We start from the raw sequence: 21,739 nt of genomic DNA, 5'->3' as shown, positions 1-21,739 counted from the left end.
AGATAGCAAGCATGAAAAATCAGGACAGGGGTTGAGGGGTAATAGGTGTCTATATAAGACAAAGCCCTGAATATCCAGACTGTCCCTATAAAATCGGGACATCTGGTCACCTTAACACAGTGTGTCTGTACCTGCTATATGCCAGACCAGACCAGCTACACAGGGACTCACATAGCACTCCAATATGCACACAGGGAAAGTTGTGTGCGTGAGTGGAGCTGGTTTGGTAAATCTGACATTATGTGGCATCCTATCCTATCAGCCATTATGTGGCTATTCCTTCCCAATGCACCAGCGCCAAACAAGCTCTGCTTCTACTCCATAGCTTCGGGGGAGGATTCTCTTTTGCAGCTGGTGAGAAACTTAACAGCACACAGTCCTGTTACTCAGGTTGTTTCCTGGGTTCTGGATTTATCCTTCAAAAAAAGTCTAATGGACTCTGCACAAATTCCCTCTCCGGAGTTTTTCTTTTAGATTTCTAGAAAAGGCTAGTACTACACATAACAAAACAAAGTAGGCATGCAATACTATTGTAACCTTCCCCCTTCGCTCTTTGCCAGGCTTCCAATTAGCCTTCAGCTTTTACCACGATAACAGCTACCAGTTGGCCTGCCTTTAATGATTATTTTCTTCTATTAACAGATATAGAAGAGGCATGAGACAAGAAAAATTATTTGGCTAATTTAAAAATAAAAAAAGTGACTGTTCAAAGCAGCCCTGTACACACAAAATTGAATCCAGGTAATATTAGGAGAAGACTAGAGTTAGCCAATGTATATATTTGTTAGGGGTATGGCATAATATATTAATATGTATTACACACATAATATTTATATTGTACACATATCAGATATAAATGCTGAGTAGTCATGCTAAGTTGTACAATTATGAATTGTATTATGTTTTTCCCTGAATGCTCTTTACTCCTATTCACTCAAGCTAACGTATATGCCCCCCCCTAACATTTTGCAACAGTTGATTCAACTCTTGGCACAATCAGATACATGTCGGAAATCAGACATATGTCCTGGTACTCTCAGGAGGTGCTTCCATGGCCCACTGACACCTGGAATGTGGTATGCACAATAAAAGATAAGGAAGATACTGGATGGTACAGAAAAACAAGATAAGAAACAGGTGCAGATTCGTGGGTTGAATCTTGGGTGATATATAGAGTGCTTTTAGCTTGGAAACAACTACAGTATAAATACTTCAGTGCATATTGTGGGAGCAGACCTTGTATAGAAGGTGAACTCTGAGAGATTGCTTCCCCAAAAGGGTGGTATGTATGTCTCTTTTTCATGTTGTACTGCTTTATTTTTGACTAATAAACTGACTATGCTTGGCTATTTGGTATCTTAAATATTTTTAATATCAAACCAGAAATGTAATCAAGTAATACCTAGTCACTAGTGGGTACTTCCAGGTCTGTGAATTTCCTGCTGCCTTGGGTATTTGATATGGCAGATTCAGTTATCCTTCTTGGATACTGGGGTTTAAAGATAATGCCTGCAGCATAGTTAAAACTCCAACACCAAACTCTACTTTTCAACACCAAAACAACATTACCTTGCATCTTAACCTGGCTAAGCATGGAAAAATTCCTTCCTGTCCTGAACTGTGGTGACTAGCTACACCCTGATCCCAGTGAGAACTGTGATTCCCTGACTTAAATCATCCTTAATGGCTGATAGATGTGCTCTCTAAATTGGATCAAACTATCCAGGGGCAGGAAGATGGGACAAGCTCCCTCAAGGCAAGCAGCCATTAGTTCCTCTGAGCAGACATACTGGCAGGATTTGAAACACCCTCCAATTCCAGAGGCAGTCCCTTCCTACACAAGGCAATCCAGAGGCAAGTGGGATGGGAGAATATCTCTGCCTCTTCCTGAACCAGAAGGTTGCACGTTTATATGAAGGATAGGGGAGTGAGGTCTTGATTGCCAGAGGCCACCTCACTTTTTGCCAAACCTGAGCAACTGGGGATGATATGTGAGGAGATGGGAATCTCCATTTTAAGGACGAGCTCATAGATGCTGGAACTAGTGGTGCTGCTGTACCTCTTGGCTTGAAGTGGTTTCCAGCATATCCAGGGTTTACAGTTTGGTTCAATGGCTCTCAGCACTCGCACTATACAAATTGTTCCAGCACCCCTGAATCAGCTATGCAAAAGGACAATGGGAAGATACAAATTACTTCATGGCATCGTGGTTTCACTCCATATTCTTTATGAAAATATGCTTATGATATGAATATGACATAACTGAGATGTACTTTATGCATGATGGGTCTTGTAAGATATCATTGGAAAGGTTATCATTTACTGAATGCCATTATCTAATTTGTATCATTTCTGTATCTGAAGTTAGGAATATTGACTATGTATCTGTATTTCAACTATGCTACTTTGGATGACACCCAATGCTAACACTTCAGGTAAAACAATGGAAAAGTCAGACAGGGCTGATGGCTCATCAGCGAGGACAATGAGCTGTGAAAAGCTTGGCCTTCCTGCGGACACTCCATACTGCCTCTGACTCATGGACACTGTGATACTACAGAGTCAGGTGGTCTTGTCACCTGATACTAAACATTACCTGGGACTTCTTGTAACTTTCCACTGCAAGGTTTGAGAAACAGGATTCTCGCCTTATGTGAATCCTATTTAAGGTGAGGAGAAAGGCAAAGGGAACTCCTCCTCTCTATGGCCTGTCTGCCCAAGAAGAAAGACTGCTAAAGCCACCTGAAGGGAAGGCGGGGGGGGGGGGGGGGGGATTTCCAGTCTGAAAAAGAATATAACTGGAACTCTGAACCACAGAAACTTTGCAACCTGCCTAAAATAACATTTAGGGTGAGAATTTACATTTTGTATCCTGTTTCTTAAGTATATTGAGTTTAGCTCGCGTGTTTTGCTTTATTTGGTCAGTAATCTGCTTTGTTCTGTTATCTCTTATATTCACTTAAAATTCACCTTTCGTAGTTAATAAACTTATTTCTTGTTTATAATATAACCCAGTTTATGTAATTTCTAACTGGGGGGTGGGGGGAGGGAAGTTGTGCTTATTTCCCTCAATGTCCACATTGAGGGAGAGGGCGAATTTCACAAAACCTCTGGGTTTGTACTCCATAAAGGGAGTGGGCCCCAGAGTGTTGGGGCAAGCCCCTAAGGCTGAATCTTTCTAGAGCGGATCTCTGTCTCTCTGTGCAGCTGAGTGTGGCCCTGCCTGTGTGCCTGGCTGGAAGGGGACCCAGGCTAGCAGAATAGGCTGACTCAGTGGCATCCCAGCACAGCAGGTGACACCCTAAAGGGCCCATACCCATCACAATCACTTCATGTCTTTTCTCCATGTATATGTTTTATAAATTGTTCTGAGTTTGTCTGTGTTTGACTAAAGAGGATTATCCATGAACATTTAGAACCTTAGGGTATCCCCAGTCTCTCATATGACAAATCAGATATTTCACACAAAGGTAAGCTTTACAACAAACAGCACAGTTATTACAAGTCTATGCTCAGAACTTTCATGTAATGTCAACAGCTGGGGAAAAACAAAACAAAGATAGCCAAAAAATATGAAACCTGTTTCTATCGAAGCGGTTCTTGGTGCAGGTTATTGCTATCACACGTTCATCGAATAACAGTGTGTTCACAGTTATTTTTAAAATGCAAATTTTTAAATTTTTAAAATTTAAACATCTCCGAGTATAATTATTTGAATCAATAATGCAAAGTGGTATATACCAATAGATGTCAGCAAATGAAACAGAACCCCAGGCTTGATGGCAGATTCTATGCAGACGGTGTTGAGTGAGCACAGGGGGGAAACGAGAGGGGGAAAATTTAAGGCAACAGAGAAAAGTGATGAGGAAGAAAAGCTGCAGGAAAGGAGACAGGTAGTGTAAAAAGAAAAGGATTCTAGAGACAGCTGCAGGTGAAGAAGCAGAAAAGGATACAAATGGTAAGAAAGCTGTTTGGCTCATATACAACATATTATAAAAATTTAAATACTCCAAATCATACAGCAAAAACTGACATTTAATCTCCATGATCTGGTGACACTGAGCAACTACAGAAACTTAATTCCTAGCAGTTATGAAATCAGTGGAATCCCCCATAGGTTATGAAAGCCAATCTATCACCTGAGTCCGTGCTTTCATCCCCTGTAATCATGCTGCTAATTCTACTATTCATAATTAAACCTAAGAAATGCTCTGTTGATTAAATAACCTGATAACTGAATATCCTTTGCTATATTTCAGCTGTAATACTGTCGGTGGCTGTAAGATCAGGCTTCCTTGTTAGCCTAGATAGCACTTCCACTTCCCCCATCCTTGTATTTAAGGAATTAAAATTTCCATGGTTAAATCTAAGCTTTAGCTTCAGAATTCACCCCTCTATTCCTTTGGTCCACCAAAGCCTGGATTTGTTATATTTTTGGGGCACAGTGTATAGCACATCTTTTCCTCAGGGTATTTTGATAGTGAGACTGCTGATTGGTGTTATTATAAGCAGAAAGTTTTTATGTTGTTTGTCCAAGCAGTTTAATAACATCACTGAGTTCAAATAACATGTAACAAGGTTATACTGTTCATATGAAACTGTGGTAAAGCCAAAATGTAAGATGAATGATGAAAAACAATGAACATTCTCAATTTAAAAAACATTCTGTAATAAGTTTAATGAAAAATTTCTAGCAGCTCTTGTATTTTTCTCAATGAAAAATAATCTTTTATTCAACTGAATTTTAAAATAAAAATAGCATCTCTCATATGACACTAACTGTAAGAATTTGCAAGGGACAAATAAGCCAACCATTCAATACTATTAAATAAAACAAACAGGATTTGTCCCAAAGCTAAGATGACCTTATGGTTAAGCAGCAGGTCCAGCTGCTAATTATCATAAATATAAGCTGCTTCAAGAGTAGGATAGGGATTCAATCCCAGCTTTATTTTATTTATATATAAAAAATGCAAACCAACTTTTCCTCTAGCAGATGATCCTGCTCCTGCTCCTTTTCTGTACAGAAAAGAATGATACCCATGGCAGGAGCAGGATCAGCTGCTAGAGAGAAAGCTGGTTTGCATCTACTACAAACACTGTGCATCAGCAACCAGAGAATATGACTCTGTCAGGAATTATTTTTGTTTACTGAACTAATGTTATTATAATATTGACCAAAAACATAAACTCCTAGTCCACCAGATTTCTAAAATGAACATAAACTGTGTCTATCTTCAGACTTCATAAACAGCCATTGATTAAGAAGATGGGGATAAAAAAAATTTGGAAATAGGCAAAATTATCAAAAACCAAAATGGAGTCTTCTCTTTGACCTGCAAAATGTTTAAATAGGTGTCTCTGCTTGAGATAAATCTTCAGAGCATAACAGCGTCTGAGAATTTTTTCCTTTAGATGTAAAATAGGATAAAATAATCAATACTGTCAGGCTGGAGGTATGGTCCATTTATCGCTAACTGAGCATGCACACTATATTTTTATGATTACAAGTGCTATGATTACATCTAGCTGAGGTGTTTAATGCCCATTTTGCTTCAGTCATCACTAAAAAGACTAATGGTGGCCAGATACTCAACACAATATAACAACAAGGGGGAAAGAACACAAGCTGAAATAGGGAAAGAACAGGTTAAAGAGTATTTAGATAAGTTAGATGTATTCAAGTCAGCAGGGCCTGATGAAATTCACCCTAAGGTATTTAAGGAACTAACAAGCAATCTCAAAACCATTAGCAATTACCTTTGAGAACTCAAGGAGGACAGGTGAAGTCCCAAAGGACTGGGAGAAGGGCAACCATAGTACTGTACCTATCTTTAAAAAAGGGAACAAAGGGGATCCAGGGAATTACAGATCCATCAGCCTAACTTTGATACCTGAAAAGCTACTGGAACAAATTATTAAACAATTTGTAAGCACCTAGAGAATAACAGGGTTATAAGGAATAGCCATCATGGATTAGTTAAAAAAGAAATCATGCCAAACCAACCTAATTTCCTTCATTGACAGGGTTACTGTCCCAGTGGATGGGGGGAAGCTGTACACGTGATATATCTTGATTTTAGTAAGGCTTTCGATAAGACTCCCACATGACAATTTCATAATATGATCTAGATGAAGTTACTATCAGGTGCGTGCCCAAATGGCAGAAAGATCATACACCAAGAGTAGTTATCAACAGTTCGCTCTCAAACTGAGAGGGTATATTTGGTGGGACCCTGCAGGGGTCAATCCCAGGCCTGGTACTATTCAATATTTTCATTAATGACTTGGATAATGGAGAAAAGAGTATGCTTATAAAATCTGCAGATGACACCAAGCTGGGAGGGGTTGCAATCATTTTGGAGGGCAGGATTAGTCTGCAAAACAATCTTGACAAATTAGAGAATTGGTCTGAAATCAACAAGATGAAATTCAATAAAGTGAAAAGTACTACAATTAGGAAGGAAAAATCAAATGAACATCTTCAAAATGGGGGGAAACTAGCTAGGTGGTAGTACTGTAAAAAAAGAATCTGAGGGCTATAGTGGATCACAAATTGAATATGAGTCAACAATGTGAGGCAGTTCCAAAAAATGCTAGTATCATTCTGGGGCGTAGTACCGGGAATGTCCTATGTAAGACACAGGCGGTAATGGTCCCACTCTGCTTAGAACTGGTGAGGTCTCAGCTGGAGTACTGTGTCCAGTTTTGGGTGTCACACTAAGAAAGATGTGGACAAATTGGAGAGAGTCCAGAGGAGAGCAACCAAAATGACAAAAGGTTTAGAAAACATGACCTATGAGGAAAGGTTAAAAAAAAAAAAAATGAATGTTTAGTCTTGAGAAACTAAGGGCAGGTCTACACTAACCCCCCAATTCGAACTAAGGTACGCAACTTCAGCTACGTGAATAACGTAGCTGAAGTTCGAAGTACCTTAGTTCGAACTTACCACGGTCCAGACGTGGCAGGCAGGCTCCCCCGTCGACTTCGCGTACTCCTCTCGCCGAGCTGGAGTACCGCAGTCGACGGCGAGCACTTCCGGGTTCGACTTATCGCGTCCAGACAAGACGCGATAAGTCGAACCCAGAAGTTCGATTTGCTTGCCGCCGAACTACCGGGTAAGTGTAGACCTACCCTAAGACTGAGGGGGGTTTAGTCTTGAGAAACGAAGACTGAGGGGGAACCTAATAACAGTCTTCAAATATGTTAAGGGCTGTTATAAAGAAGATGGGGATCAACTTTTCTTCATTTCCACTGAAGGTAAGACAAGAAGTAATGGGCTTAATCTGCAGCAAGGGAGATTTAGGTTAGATATTATGAAAAACTTTCTAACTATAAGGGTAGTTTAGCTCTGGAATAGGAGTCCAAAGGAAGTTGTGGAATTCCCATCACTGGAGGTTTTTAAGAACATGTTGGACAAACACCTGTCAGGAATGGTAGGGTTACTTGGTCCTGCTTCAGAGCAGGGTGCTAAACTTGATGACTTCTTGAGGTCCCTTCCAGCCCTCCTTTTCTATAATTCTACCTACTACAGTTGATGAGGTTCAGTTTTCACTGTTAATCTGCAGACAAGGAGTAAAAAAATACTTATTAGAGCAGTATTCTTTCACAGGGTTCTTCACCATGACTTGGTTTTATCACTTACTCACAAAATGAACACATAAATAAATGATGCACCCTAGTGTGACTTATTCATTTACATTTTGGGTATACTGCAAATGATGTCAATTTGAGGGGGTAGTGTCATGAGTTGTCAGTGTGATAGCATATATAATAGTCTTCAATGCAGTCATATAATTTCATATATTTACTGCTATTGCCATAAAATAATGTCATCTACATTAACTGAAAAAAGTGTCATATCTACTCTCAAACAGATTTGCTTATCTTACAGTTTACTGGAGTGCAGACTGAGTTAGTATATTCATAATATTTATATCCCGCCCAGAACTATTTTCTTCCTCTCTCTGAATGAAAAGCTGATACTAATCTTCCTCAGTTGCATTCTGATGATTGTTCTGCTACAAACATAAGGCTCTGCTCATCACTCCTTACTTGGTCCACCACTCCTCACTCTCATTGCAGTAAGAACAAATTTCCAAATAGGCTGGCAATTATACACAATTATTAGACATTGGGAAAAGAATCAAAATATTCACTGTATGAAATGAAATTTACTGATCCAAAGAACGATAATGAAAAAATGCATAGTATTCATCATGAACCTGATTTTCTGTTGCCCTTCATCTTTGGTTTGTCTAGACCAAGCTTTTAGTCCTGTTTTAACTCAAGTTAACTAACAACAGTAAATGCTATAAATTAACAGCAAACAAATATTTGCTCCAGGACACCCTGATCTCTGAAACAAATTACCATGTCTACACTAGCATTTACAATTGTGCTAATTAACTTGACATAACTGACCATTCAATTAACTTGAATTACTACAAAACCACAAACTCTAGTCTAGACAAATCCATTGTGCTGTTATTTACACAGCACAATGTGACTGTAAATTCCACCAAATCAGAACAGTAGAGTTTTGAACTCTATACCAGTGAAAGTAACTTTGCAAGGAGCAGGGCAGCAGACAATCAGGTCCCCCTTCATAAATAAAGTATAGGATACCTGGAATTTAATGAATGAATACTTTGCCCAATTTAACTTCTATAATAAATGGGCTGCTGGGCACAGTGTGTACAGAAAATGGTTTCTCTAGATTAAAGTTTCATGCAAAACTTAAACACTGCTCACTGAGGGCCAGAATCTATTACTCATACTCACACTGAGTATTACCCTGTTCTGGGAATGGCACACTGTTCTACATGATTAAGAGTGGCAGAATCTGGTGCTAAATTAATATAGAGCATATGCTGGGAGATTTTTCCCACACCCGAACAACATAGCAGACCATCATCATTAGATTTGTACTAGCACTGGATCAATTAATCTTGATTTCATTTTCAAAGAGGTTTATTTGCCTTGATATAATCACTTGAATCATTCAGTTTTGTGAAAAGTGACCGACTTTAAAATATTATGTACCTTGAAACCTACAGTGATGTCGTGCAATGTCATGTGACAATCCAGTGACCTATATACTACATACAAAGTCAGTAACAACATTTGCTACAAGTTTATACAAAATCACCTGAAAAAAAATTGAGTAACATTAGCTGGAAGCTGTTGCCTGGTGTCCTAGCAGAATGGAAGCAGCCTTCCATTCCTGGGGTGGCTGCACTTCATTGGCTGCATATCAGCTCTGATGCCAAATAGTTTATGAGTACTGTTTATATAATCATTTCATTCTACGCTTTCAAAGGCAACATTCAGTATCTATTTAGGATGTATTTAAAATAAAAATAAAAATTAAGAACAGCATAAATTGCCCAAGAGAGTCTGAATATTAAATGTAGTATGCTGATGACAGAAAAAAAAATCAGAAAATATTAAAAATAAAACACTTTCAAAACTTCTATGCAAACAAGCTTTTTGTGTTTCTACTAAAAAAAAGGGGGCACAGTTTTCCCCACAATTGGAAGTCTTGTGATTTGCTTTGGATCTACAGGGAGAAAAACAGTCTATCCCAAAGGTATGTATCATTGATGTTTTATAGATGCTTCACAGTTGAAATCATTTGTATTTATTTCATAAAATGCCACAGTGGAAATCTAGGAGAACACTTACACACTATACTAACATTTTAAAACCTGCCAGAAAGACAAAGTAGGTGTTTCTTATTTAACATTTATATTGCGGTAGCACCTAGAGGCCAACCAAAATAGGACCCCATTATGGCAGGTGCTGTACAAACATACAGTAAATGACACTCCTTTCTCCTATTTGGGGCTTTGTAAAATGCAAAACATTTTTCCTGTTTTTCTAGTTTGGATTTTAAAATGTATTATCTTCTTTTATCATTTTAGTGACAGGAAGGTGCTGGACTGACAGCCTTGGAGGCAAAATTCTCTGGACAGATACACACTAGAAACATCTACACAAACCTTCCATCAATCCAGACCTGAAGTAATCATCTCTAGTGGCAAGGGTCTCTTCTGCCTATTTATTCAATATCTCCTTTGCTGAGATCTCTATCAATCATGGCAGTTAAGGACAACTGTGAGAGTGAATTTTATGTAAATACCTGCCCACTAACAACATTAGCAATTTAACAACTTTGTGTCAGTTCCAAACTGGGTAGTAGTCAAGCTGAAGAGCTAGAGATGAAAGGTTCCAATTAACATTAATCATCTCTTGAGACATATACATTTGCTATCAGACTTGCAAGGGGACAGACAGGCCAATCAAAACCCCCTCTGTTTGCTGAGTCAAAGGTTTACAGTTTGGAATGGAAAAGGATGCAGATGTCCTGTACTGTGGAAATAAGCCGGGGGAGGGAGGAATAAATAAAAGCATGGGTGCAGACCATACTTTGGTGACTGCATGAATGTGATCAGGAATTTGTGGCAACTCTGCCATTTGGGTGGAAATCAGTTGATTGCACATGTCAATCACATGTCAATCAGGCTTGTCCTGATCACAGATGCATAAACCAGGATTACAATCCTAACTGGAGAAATCCCTTCACAGGCAGATGGAAAACCTGTGCTAAACAACAGCTCGTGTATATAGAGAATGAAAGGAGAAGATTTACCTTCAAAACCCTGAAAGTAATTGCAAGGCCCAGACAGTTGGCATATAAAGAGTGGAAAGGGGAGCGTGTCCATTTTCGTAGGTGAGAACATCTTGGGGGATGGTCCAGTTCTTGGGTGTGAATGAGCAGCAGGACAGGGAAGAGAGAATTAAGAATGGAGTCCTCCCTATGGATGTAGGCCACAACCCAGAAAGGGATTGCTTCAGAGACCCAATAAGCAAGATAACAATTAGGTTTTCCAAGGATAATCTGTTCTATATGCTTTCACATATTTAACAAAGTTACAGACTGTTGCTTTTTTTGCACAGTATATTGTCAGTGTGTCCTTCTCAATGTGCCAGAAGCAATACTTCCAACAAGTACATACGGTTCCTTTCATCATTTGAGAACAGCCCCCCTGACTGTGTAATTCAGCATGGTAAACTAGCTGAGTCACTGAGATCCAGTAAGAGCTCTTTATCAGAAGAAACTTGGCAAATGAGTTTGCCTTATTTAAACTACCAAAATTGCTGAAGAAGTTTTGGTCATTAAGAAGCCATATACACACAAATGAATAACAATCTCATTTCATTAGTACTGAGAATGCAATGTGAGTTGCTTCCCTCATGAGTAAAACTATTTTTAAATGTGCTAACTTGTCTTCCATGCTACATTATTTCCAACTGATCTGAATATCTCTCAGTCTCTTAAAATTTGCCTGTCAATTTTTATTATTATTCAAAACAGATGATTGTCTAACGGAACAGTTTTAGTAAACTAATCAACTTAAACCCTGTTAAGAGATGGAATTCACTTCAGCAATTTAAATTAATGGATGCAGGCCATAATCCACAATAAAATCCTCTCAGCAGACAACGAGTGACTTTTCATCCTATCCACCACCGCAACGAATAACTGCATTGACTTTGCGAAACGGCTTAGTCTTGTCAATGTACAAGGCAAGTGCCCTCCTGATGTCCAGGGTGTGCAATCTGTGCTCCTTTTCCGATTTATGAGGTTTCGGAAAGAAGACCGGTAAGTATACGTCTTTGCTGGTATGAAGCTGTGAAACTACCTTGGGAAAGAACACTGGGTGCAGCTGCAGTTGGCCTTTGTACTTGTAGAACACCATACAGGGTGGTTCTGAAGTAAGCTCCCTGATCTCAGAGACCCTACGGGCAGACATTATTGAGACCAGGAAAGAAACGTTTCAGGAGAGGAAGAGAAGGGAGCAGTAAGCCAAAGGCTGGAAGGGAGGACCCATGAGGAGCGACGCACGAGGTTCAGGTCCCAAGGAGGGACAGGATCCCTCACGTGCGAGTAGAGGCGCTCCAGACCTTTCAAAAACCGGACCATCATATCGTGAATGAAGACTGATCTGCCTTAGAGTGGAGGTTGGAAGGCCGAAATAATGGCAAAGTGGATTTTGATTGATGACATGGCCAACCGTTGGAGCTTGAGGTGCAGAAGATAGTCCAGGATCGCCTGCAGTGAGGCCTGCTAAGCTTGAATACCCCCAGTCCGAGGTCCACTTGGCCAGGTAGGTCGCTCTGGTGGAGGGCTTTCTGCTACCCAACAAGACCTGTTGGACATGGGCCGAGCATTCCTGTTCTTCCACATTTAGCCTGGCAGAAGTCATGCTGTGAAGTGCAACACCGACAGATTTGGATGCAGAAGACTGCCATGTTTCTGGGACAGCAGGTCCGGCCAAGGAGACAGCTGAAGTGGGGCAGCTACCGAAAGGTCCATCGGTGCTGCCGAGGCCACGCAGGGGCTATCAGCATCACCTTTGCCTTGTCCTGTTTGATCTTCATAAGGACCTTGTGGATTAGTGGCACCAGTGGGAAGGCGTACATCAGAGCCCCTGAGCACAGGAGCAGAAAGGCATTTGACAGGGAGCCCCTGTCCAATCCCCGGAACGAGCAGAACACGTGGCATTTCCTGTTCTGATGAGAGACACGAACAAGTCCACCTGCGGAGTCCCCCACCTCCGGGGAATCACACTGACCACCACCGGATGGAGCGACCACTCCTGGCGAGATGAGAAGGTCCTGCTGAGGTGATCTGCCAAAGCGTTCCTGGCCCCGGGCAGATGTGTGGCTACCGGATGGGAAGGTGTGCTGCACACAGAAGTCCCAAAGGTGGAGAGCTTCTTGGCAAAGGGCCGATAACCTGGATGCACCCTACCTTTTGATGTAACACATCGCAGTGGTATTGAGTGTCAGAACCTGCACCACCTTGCCCTTGAGATGGGGCAGGAAACCTGCCAGGCTAGGCAAACCGCTTTGAGCTCCCTGACGTTTACATGGAGGGACAGATCATCCCATGATCAGCGGCCTTGTGTGCTGAGCTCACTTAGGTGGGCTCCCCTGCCCAGGTGCGAGGCATCTGAAACCAGGTCCCTCCAACTCCGATTCGGGGCTCAACCACCAATCCAGGGACAATCGGATGTGAACCAGCACCCTGACTACCCAGTCTAGATAGTGTCTGTTGGGGATGTAGACCGACGCCAACCATGCTTGCAGTGGCCAGAGATGGAGTCGGGCGTGCCAGACCACGTATGTACGTGCAGCCACATAGCCTAACAACCGCAGGCAGGTGTGGGCAGTGGTGAGCAGGTAGTTTTTCACATGGGAGATTGGGTCCTGGAAACGCGCCGCTGGAAGGAAGGCTCTGGCTCGTGTGGAGTCAAGAACCGATCCAACGAACTCTATTTGTTGCACTAGCCTTAAAGTCGATTTCTTTTCGTTTATCAACAGGCAGGTGGTGGCAGGTGGAATGAATCAGATGGAGGCTCCCCTGCACCTGTTTCCAAGATCTGTCCTTGATGAGCCAATCGTCGAGATACGGGTAGACCTGAACCCCTCGACGCCTCAGGTAAGTGGCCACTGGCACCATACATTTTGTGAACACCCTCGGGGCAGACGAGAGACCAAAGTGCAGTGCCGTGAACTGGAAATGGCACCTGCCCACCATAAAATGGAGGAATTGTCTGTGATCTTGAAAGATGGAGTTATGGAAATAAGCATCCTTCAGATCGAGGGCAGCGTACCGGTCTCCTGGATCCAGGGAGGGGATGATGGAAGCCAGGGAAACTATGCAGAACGTCAACTTTTTGAGACACTTATTAAGGCACCACAGCTCCAGAATGGGTCTTCAGCTGCCTTTTGCTTTCGGGATTAGGAAATAATGGGAGCAAAACCCTTTTCCTATCATGTCCTGAGGGACCTCCTCCACAGTCCCCAGCTATCTGAGGTTCTTGACCTCTTGAACGAGGAGTTGCTCGTGAGAAGGTTCCATGAAGAGAGACAGGGAAGTGGGGTGGAGGGGACAACCAAGAATTACAAGGTGTAGCCCCGAGTTAAATCTCTAGCATCCAACAGTTCAAGGTGACCCGCGACTAGGCCAAATGGTGGGAATGAAGACAGTTGAGGAAAGAACAAGGCGGATCCGGGAAATTCACCGGAGCGTTGCTCTTGAGCACACCCTGAAAATGAGCGCTTCTGGCCCCAGTTGCGCAGGGGAGCAGGAAGACGAAGGGCGGCGACGACTAAAACTCGTGTCTCTATCCCTTCTCCTTGTGGGCCCCTGTCGAAGCTGCCAAGGCCTTGGCGGCAGCCAGAACTGCTTCCTCATCGACTGAGACATATGCAGAGCCAGTGAGCGAAGGGTAGCCTGAGTGTCCTTCAGTCCGTGCAGCCTCGCATCGGTCTGCTCAGTAAAGAGACCGTTCTCATCAAAGGGAAGATCCTGGACCGAGGCCTACATTACCTGGGATAGGCCAGCGGTCTGAAGCCAGGAACTGCACCTCATGATCATTGTCAACACGACCACCCTAGTGCCAAATCACCCGCATCCCCCTGGGTGGCAGCCTTCCCACCAAAGACTGCTTGTTAGCTCTCCCCTGCCTAAGGATTAGAGCTCATAGACTGCTCATTAGTTCAGCCCTGCCTAAGGGTTAGAGTGGACAGGCTATTCATTAGCCCAGCCCTGCCTGAGGGCCTAGGTCCTATTGACTGTTTGGGGTTCCACCCTGTTACAAAGGCGGGATGAGAACGCCTACTCTGCTAATTCCCTTTACACTAGGCCGTGATCCTGGTGATATAGTGAGGTGGTGTGGCCTCCCTCCGCCCCAGAGGGGGAGGGACGACTGCAACACCATTATAGGACTCAATAGGAAGAATCAAATGTTAGCTCAACAGACTACATAACCCCACCAATAAATCCCAACAATATTTCAAAAACACCCTTTCTCACTCCCCTCTTCAGCCAGCACAAACCTCAGATCAACCTTCTCTTCCAAACATGAAAGTCCAAAGGAAAGCAATAGCTGAGGGAAAACATAAAAGCAGCAGGAACTGTGACCCACCCATGGCTCTCAGAAGCAACAGAGGCAAGCGTCTCAAAACAGTGTTGGCAGCAGCTCAAAAACAGAAAACAACAATGTACATCATCCTCAAAGCTCTTGCAGACATCCCACCTCAGCAGCACTTATGCTGACAAAATGATCCTCCCCAATTTCTCTAAAATTGTTTTGAAGGAAACAAATCCCACTCAGTTATTTATTCACCACAGATTTCACCAATACAATGTGCAGATCTGAAAGGTAGGAGCTAAACAATTCATGATACTTGGAGTCTAACTGAGATGTTTAGAATGCTCAGATGCCTAGAAAGGTTTCACAGGCTGTTTTCTGCAACACTAATGTAAATTTGTTCTCTCCACAGAAGACTATCTTGGGTTAGAATGAGTTGCCTAGACTTCAGTTCAAAATATTTTCTATATCATTTAATTACAAAAACAAAAAAAGAGGAGGTTACTTATCTGTAACTGAAGGTTCTTCGAGATGTGTGATCCCTATCTATAGTCCACTGAAGGTTATACATTCGTACCATGTTCCCAGAGTCAGAGAATTTGAAAGTAGTGACCGCCGAATATAAACAGGAATCACACAGCTCAAAGAACCTCCCGTTACAGGTAAGTAACCTCCTCTTCTTCTTTGAGTGATGGTCCCTATTATATTCCACTGAGGATGATTAACAAGCCGTATCTAAGTCGGAAGAGGGTGCGAGGATGAGGACAGAATGGTTGCAGTGGAAAACTGCAGCGCCAAAGGAGTCGTCGGTTGCCAAGTCCTGCACTAAGGCACCGTGCATTGCAAAGGTGTTCACAGAACTTCACATGGCCGCCCTACATATGTCCTGGAGTGGCACATCCTGGAGGGAGGCCGGGGTAGAAGCTGTTGTGGAGTGAGTCCACACCCTGGTATGGGGAGGCAGATCTGATAATTGGTAGCACAGTTTGATGCAACCCAAAATCCATTTGAGATTCTTTGGGTGGAGATGGCCTGTCCCCTGAGTCTTTCTGCTACTGCAACAAACAGTCTGGGTGACTTCCTGATAGGTTTCATTCTCCATAGGTATAAGGCTAAAGCTCATTGGCAGTCTAAGGAATTGAGTCAGCATTCCTTTGTACATGTATGGCTTTGGGAAGAAAACAGGTAAGTGAATGGATTGATTGATTGATGTGAAACTGAGAGATTATCTTTGATAAGAACTTGGGATGCAGGTGCAGGGAGACTAACTTTGTGGAAAATTGTAAAAGGTGAGTCTGTCAGCATAGCTTTAAGTTCACCAATCCTTCTTGCGGAAGTGATAGCAACACAGAAGGTGACTTTCATGGAAAGGAGGGTCATAGAGCATGATGGCAACAGTTCAAAGGGTGGTTTCATTACTATGGCTAGAACTAGGTTCAGGTCCCATTGAGTTGGGTTGGACAGGCGGGATGGTTCTGAGGAGGCCCAAAACCTAGCAGTTAGCAAATATGTAAAGAAAGAGTGATCTTCCACAGGAGGGTGGAATGAGCTAACTGTTGCCAGGTGGACTTTCAGAGAGTTGAAGGCGAGACATTCAGGGACAGAATGCAGTCCAAGAGGAAGAGGATCCCCGCTGATTCTGGTGGAATTCTCTTTTGTTGGGCCCAGGAGGCAAAGTGTTTCCACTTGGCCTGGTAACAGTGCCTACGGGATTCCTTCCTGCTGCTGGAGAGGATGGCATGGCTGAAGACCAGGTCTGTTTTAAGGCAGATGCCCATACAAATACCATGCTCTGAGGTGGAGTGCCTGTGGACTGGGATGTCTGATCTCGCTGTTGCACTGTGTCCGCAGTTTGGGGAAGGTGGGGACAGGAATTGGTGGACGGGTTGACATGTGAAGGAGATTGGGAAACCAGAACTGTCTGGGCCAGCAGGGGGCAATCAGAATGACCTTTGTTCTGTCTTGTTGGATCTTGTGGAGTACCCAAGGGCAGGAGCAGTAAAGGAGGGAAGGCATAGTTGATTTGGTCTGATCAGGACAGTAGGCGCACGTTGCCCTGAGACTGGTGGCTGAGAGCTTCCCTGGAGCAGTAGGGGATGCATTTGTTGTTTATATGTGAAGCGAAGAGATCTCTCGTTGGAATCCCCCATCAGGTGAAAATGTTGTGTTCTATCGAATTGTGAAGTTCCCACTTGTGGTCAATCACAAAATGTCTGCTGAGTGAAGCTGTGAGCACGTTCTGTGTCCCGGGAAGATAGGCTGCGGACAAGAGTATCTGGTCTCACAAAACTGGGTGACTGGGCAACAAAATGGCAGATGAAATTCAATGTTGATAAAGTATCAGGAGGTAGCCGTGTTAGTCAATATCCGCAAAAACAACAAGGAGTCCGGTGGCATCTTAAAGACTAACAGATTTATTTGGGCATAAGCTGAGTGAGGTTTTTTACCCACGAAAGCTAATGTTGATAAACACAAAGTAATGCACATCGGAAAACATAATCCCAACTATACATATAAAAGGATGGGGTCTAAATTAGCTGTTATCACTCAAGAAAGAGATCTTGGAGTCATTGTGGATAATTCTCTGAAAACATCCACTCAATGTGCAGTAATAGTCAAAATGTTGGGAATCATTAAGAAAGGGATAGATAATAAGATAAAAAAATATGATATTGCTTCTATATAAATCCATGGTATGCCCACATCTTAAATACTGTGTGCAGATGTGGTCGCCCCATCTCAAAATATATGTATTGGAATTGGAAAAGGTTCAGAAAAGAACAAAACTAGGCTAGATGACCTTTGGTCTAACCCATTATGGCTGTTCTTATGTTCTTATAGTAAGTAATGCACCAATTCCAGAGATTGACTGCTTCTGCGCATAAAGCAGTAGATCTCATGCTCCTGTTTGTTGATGTAGAAAATAGCAGTGGTGTTTTCTCTCATGATGAGAACAAGATGGGAATGGATGAATGGAAGAAAGGATCAGCATACTTTCCTTACAGTTCAGAGTTCCAGGATATTGATGTGCATCCTGGGTTCTCGAGGAGACCACATTCCCTGTGTCACGTGATTGTCCATGTGTGCTTCCCAGCCTACAAAGGATGCGTAGGTGATGATCATCTTGTCTGGAAAGGAGGGAACCCCTAGGCAAACATGACATGGGATGTCAGCACCCACTCAAGGGATGACAGCACCCAGGCAGGGATTGTCCATAAGGTCCATGGGGTGATATTTTGGTGAGTAAACTGTCTGGAGTCACATCTGGAGGCAGTGAAGGTGGAGTCGAGCAAAAGCAGTCACGTATGTACATGAAGGCAAGTGGCCAAGAAGGCAAGTCCTGGCCAGTACATAAGGATTGTTGACAATGAAAGTTATGATTTCTCTCATTGCCTGGAACCTGTTCCTTCGTAAGCAGGTCCATGCTGTGACTCAACTGATGGTGGCCGCTATCAAATCCAGGGATTGCGGGGGATCTAGGATCCATTTCTCAACATTGATGCTGACTCTGAGGGACGAAAGAAGGCTGAATAACATGGAGGTTGAAATTTGGGCTTCGAGCCTGGACCGTGCACCTAGGAGCCAGATGTCGAGGTATGGAAACACCAGGACCCCAAGACGTCTGATATAAGCTACTACAATAGAGAAATCTTTGGTGAAGACTCTGGAAGCAGTGGCTATTCTGAAGAGGAGTTCCCTGTATTGGACATGGTGGGTGCTGACTATGAATCGCAGGATGCATCTGCGGGCCAGATGGATATTGATGTGAAAATAGGTGTCCTACATATCGAGAGCAATAAATCACATATTTTTCTATGGATGGGATAATAGCTGCCAACTTGAGTTTGTGGATGAGGTGATTGAGATGATGGCGGTCAAAGATAGGTCTCCACCCGCCTTTCTTCTTAGGTATGAGGAAGTAAGTCGAATAGAACCCCGTTCCTTGATATTCTGGGTATTCTTGATATTCAGCCACTGTAGCAAGGAATTCACTTCTTGGGTGAGAATGCTGTCATAAGAGTGGTCCCTGAGAAGGGATATGGAGGGGGGTTCAGAGGAGGTAGCATGATAAATTAGATCATATAGCATGGTGGATGATGTTCAGCACCCATTTGTCCATTGTTATTGCACTTCAAGCTTGGGAAAAGAGTGTTAAATGATCCCAAAAGGGGGCAGGGTGCTTGTGAGGTGGTTGGCAATATGATTGGCTGCCCTCGAGGTTATCTCATAAATATCTCCTAGTCGGAGATTTAAGCTGTGAGGTGGAAACCTGTGAAGGGCGTCCCGGGAGGCAGGATCTTTGGGTTTTCTGTCACTTCCTTGGTGGCTCTTAAGTAAGGCTACATTTTAGTCACAGGTATTTTTAGAAAAAGTCATGGACAAGCTCCCTGGAAGTGACCAGCATGTCCCTGAGGTTCCTCGGGGGAGAGAAGGCCAGGGGGGCTTTATGCGCTGGCCCACCATGACCACCAGCTCCGCAGCTCCCATTGGCCGGGAACCGCAGCCAATGGGAGCTGTGGGGGCAATGCCTGTAGGCAGGGGCAGCAGCTCACAGAGCCCGCTGGCCCCTCCGCCTAGGAGCTGCAGGGACATGCCAGCTACTTCTGGGGAGCTCTCCCCTCCCCAAAGGTAAGCATGGCCCCACACCCCAATCCCCTGGCCCCAGCCCTGAGCCACAGCCAAACTGTTGCTGCTGATGGCCCTGGGGCTGCCCAGCTTGGCAGCCCCTGAACCAGCTGCAGCAGCCACTGCGGAAGTCATAGAGGTCAGGGAACGTCATGGAATCTGTGACTTCCACGACCTCCGCGACAGACACGCAGCCTTGCTCATAAGGTCTCTGAGGGTAGAATTAGGGGAATCTATAGTGTTGGGTGGGTGGTGGGCGGTAGAATTTACACTTCAGGGTGGCAATGTAGATGCCCAGCAAGCAAAGTGTGGCTCTGGAGTCCTTGATAGTATGTAGCAATTCATCAGTCTTTTGATTAAATAGATGGGATTCATCGAAGGAGAGCTCTTCGATAGTGTTCTGTACCTCACTAGGAAAGCCAGAGGAGTGGGGCCAAGATTCCCTACACATAATTATGGCTGTAGCCATGGTCCTGGAGGATCTGCATCCACTGCCAATTGGAGCCCTGTTCTTACTACCAGCTTCCCTTCCTCAGTGAGCTCCGGAAAATGAGTCTGATCCTGTTGTGGAAGGCTATCAGCAAATTTAGCAAATTTGCTGTAATTCAGGGAGTCATATTTGTTTAGTAACACCTCATTGTTCATAACCCTAAATTGGAGGCTGGCTGAGGAAAAGACCTTACACCCCAAAAGATCCAAATGCACGTCTTCCTTGTCAGATGGTGTAGAGCGAGGGTGCTGTTGTCTGGCTCATTCCTTGCTTAAACAACCAGGAAGTTTGGAGGGAGGAACTGAGATGAGAAACTCAGAATCCTTAGCCAGAATGTAATAGTGTCTTTCTGCCCCTTTGGGGGTAGGTGTGCATGCCATACTGTCCTGGCAGGCTCGAGAATGGCATCATTAATAGGCAGTGCAACCCTAGTTGGTGCCTAGGAATGGAGGATATCCAGGAGCTTCTGCTGGGTGTCTTGGATTTCCTCTAGGGGAATGTGGCGTTCCCCCAATACTCTGCACAGCAGTTCTTGGAAATACCTGAAGTCATCCGGAGCTGAAGGGGACACTGTAGTCACTGTCTCATCTGGAGAAGAAGAGGGAAATCTCACTGGTTCCGGCGGCACTCTTGGAGCCAAGCTAAGGGTTCCTCCTCCACCCAGCTTATCCAAGCACCTACTAGAAGGGGCCCTCAATGGAGAGGCAGGTGAAGGTTCCCAGTACATCAGCCTTAGGGGTATACTTCCTTACCTCCCAACTAGGCCCCGGCATGGGGTCCATAGGTGTGGTTCTCCTGGAGCCAGATTCGGACTCAGTAGCAGGGGGAATGCTCCTCATTGTTTCAGGCTAATGCACTGGGCGTGAGGTCCCCCAGCTTGGGGGCATAGTCCAGTACCCACATGTGAGTATGGGGAAGGGGAGGATAGAGAAACAAACCCCCAATCTATCTACACTAATTACTAAAAACTATGATAAAACTACAATAAAACTGGTAAAACTACTATAAAAGTCAAATTCTAAAAGCTATTAACAACTGTGTATTTAAAGGTGCGTCAGAGACAAGGGCACTGAAAATTCCGACCCGGACCAGATGGCGGTGAGGAGGAACGGGAGACATGGTCGGTCCACCCCACACTTTATCGTCTCAGATGAAAGCACGACACGAGCCAGGGCACACATGTGGACCAGTGGACACTATTTTCAAATTCTCAGACTCCAGGGACATGATGCATATGTGTAACCCTTAGTGGAATACAATAGCGACCAAGAAGAACCCTCCAGATTTTTACAACACAGCAATACATAAGAGTAGAATTTGGTCCAGCTATTATTACCCTCATGTTGTTTGCATAATATGTAGTACATGAAGAACACTACACATAGAGCTTAATGTTTACCACACCAAGATCTGAGCAAGCAACCAGCCTGAAAGAATGGAATTCTGTAAAGGAGAAGAAAGGCACAGTTTTCTCTTCCTCCATGGAAAACTGCCTCCCATGCAGATGATGCAAGAAGAACCTGAAAGCCCTATTTCAAAAGGACATATCTGCTACTGGGAAGAGACCTGGAAAAGTAGTGTAATGTGCTGAATGGGGCAGAAGCAGAGAGAGTTGAGTCAATTTGGGAGTGGGAGACAGAAAGGAGGGTTAGATAATCAGGAGGAAGAAACCAGT

The 21,739-nt window shown here is 43.6% G+C and overlaps 1 protein-coding gene across 1 annotated transcript in view; it reads right to left on the bottom strand.

Annotated features, from left to right (window-relative positions):
- SNX29 (sorting nexin 29) overlaps positions 1–21,739 on the bottom strand; it is a 509,283-nt gene that overhangs the window by 236,308 nt on the left and 251,236 nt on the right. The gene's annotated exons all lie outside the window — the stretch shown is intronic.

Source organism: Emys orbicularis, chromosome 10 (assembly GCF_028017835.1).
Source record: "Emys orbicularis isolate rEmyOrb1 chromosome 10, rEmyOrb1.hap1, whole genome shotgun sequence".
Lineage (NCBI taxonomy): Eukaryota > Metazoa > Chordata > Testudines > Emydidae > Emys > Emys orbicularis.
Note: the sequence above shows the minus strand (reverse complement) of the source record. Positions and strands in the feature narration are given on the sequence as shown.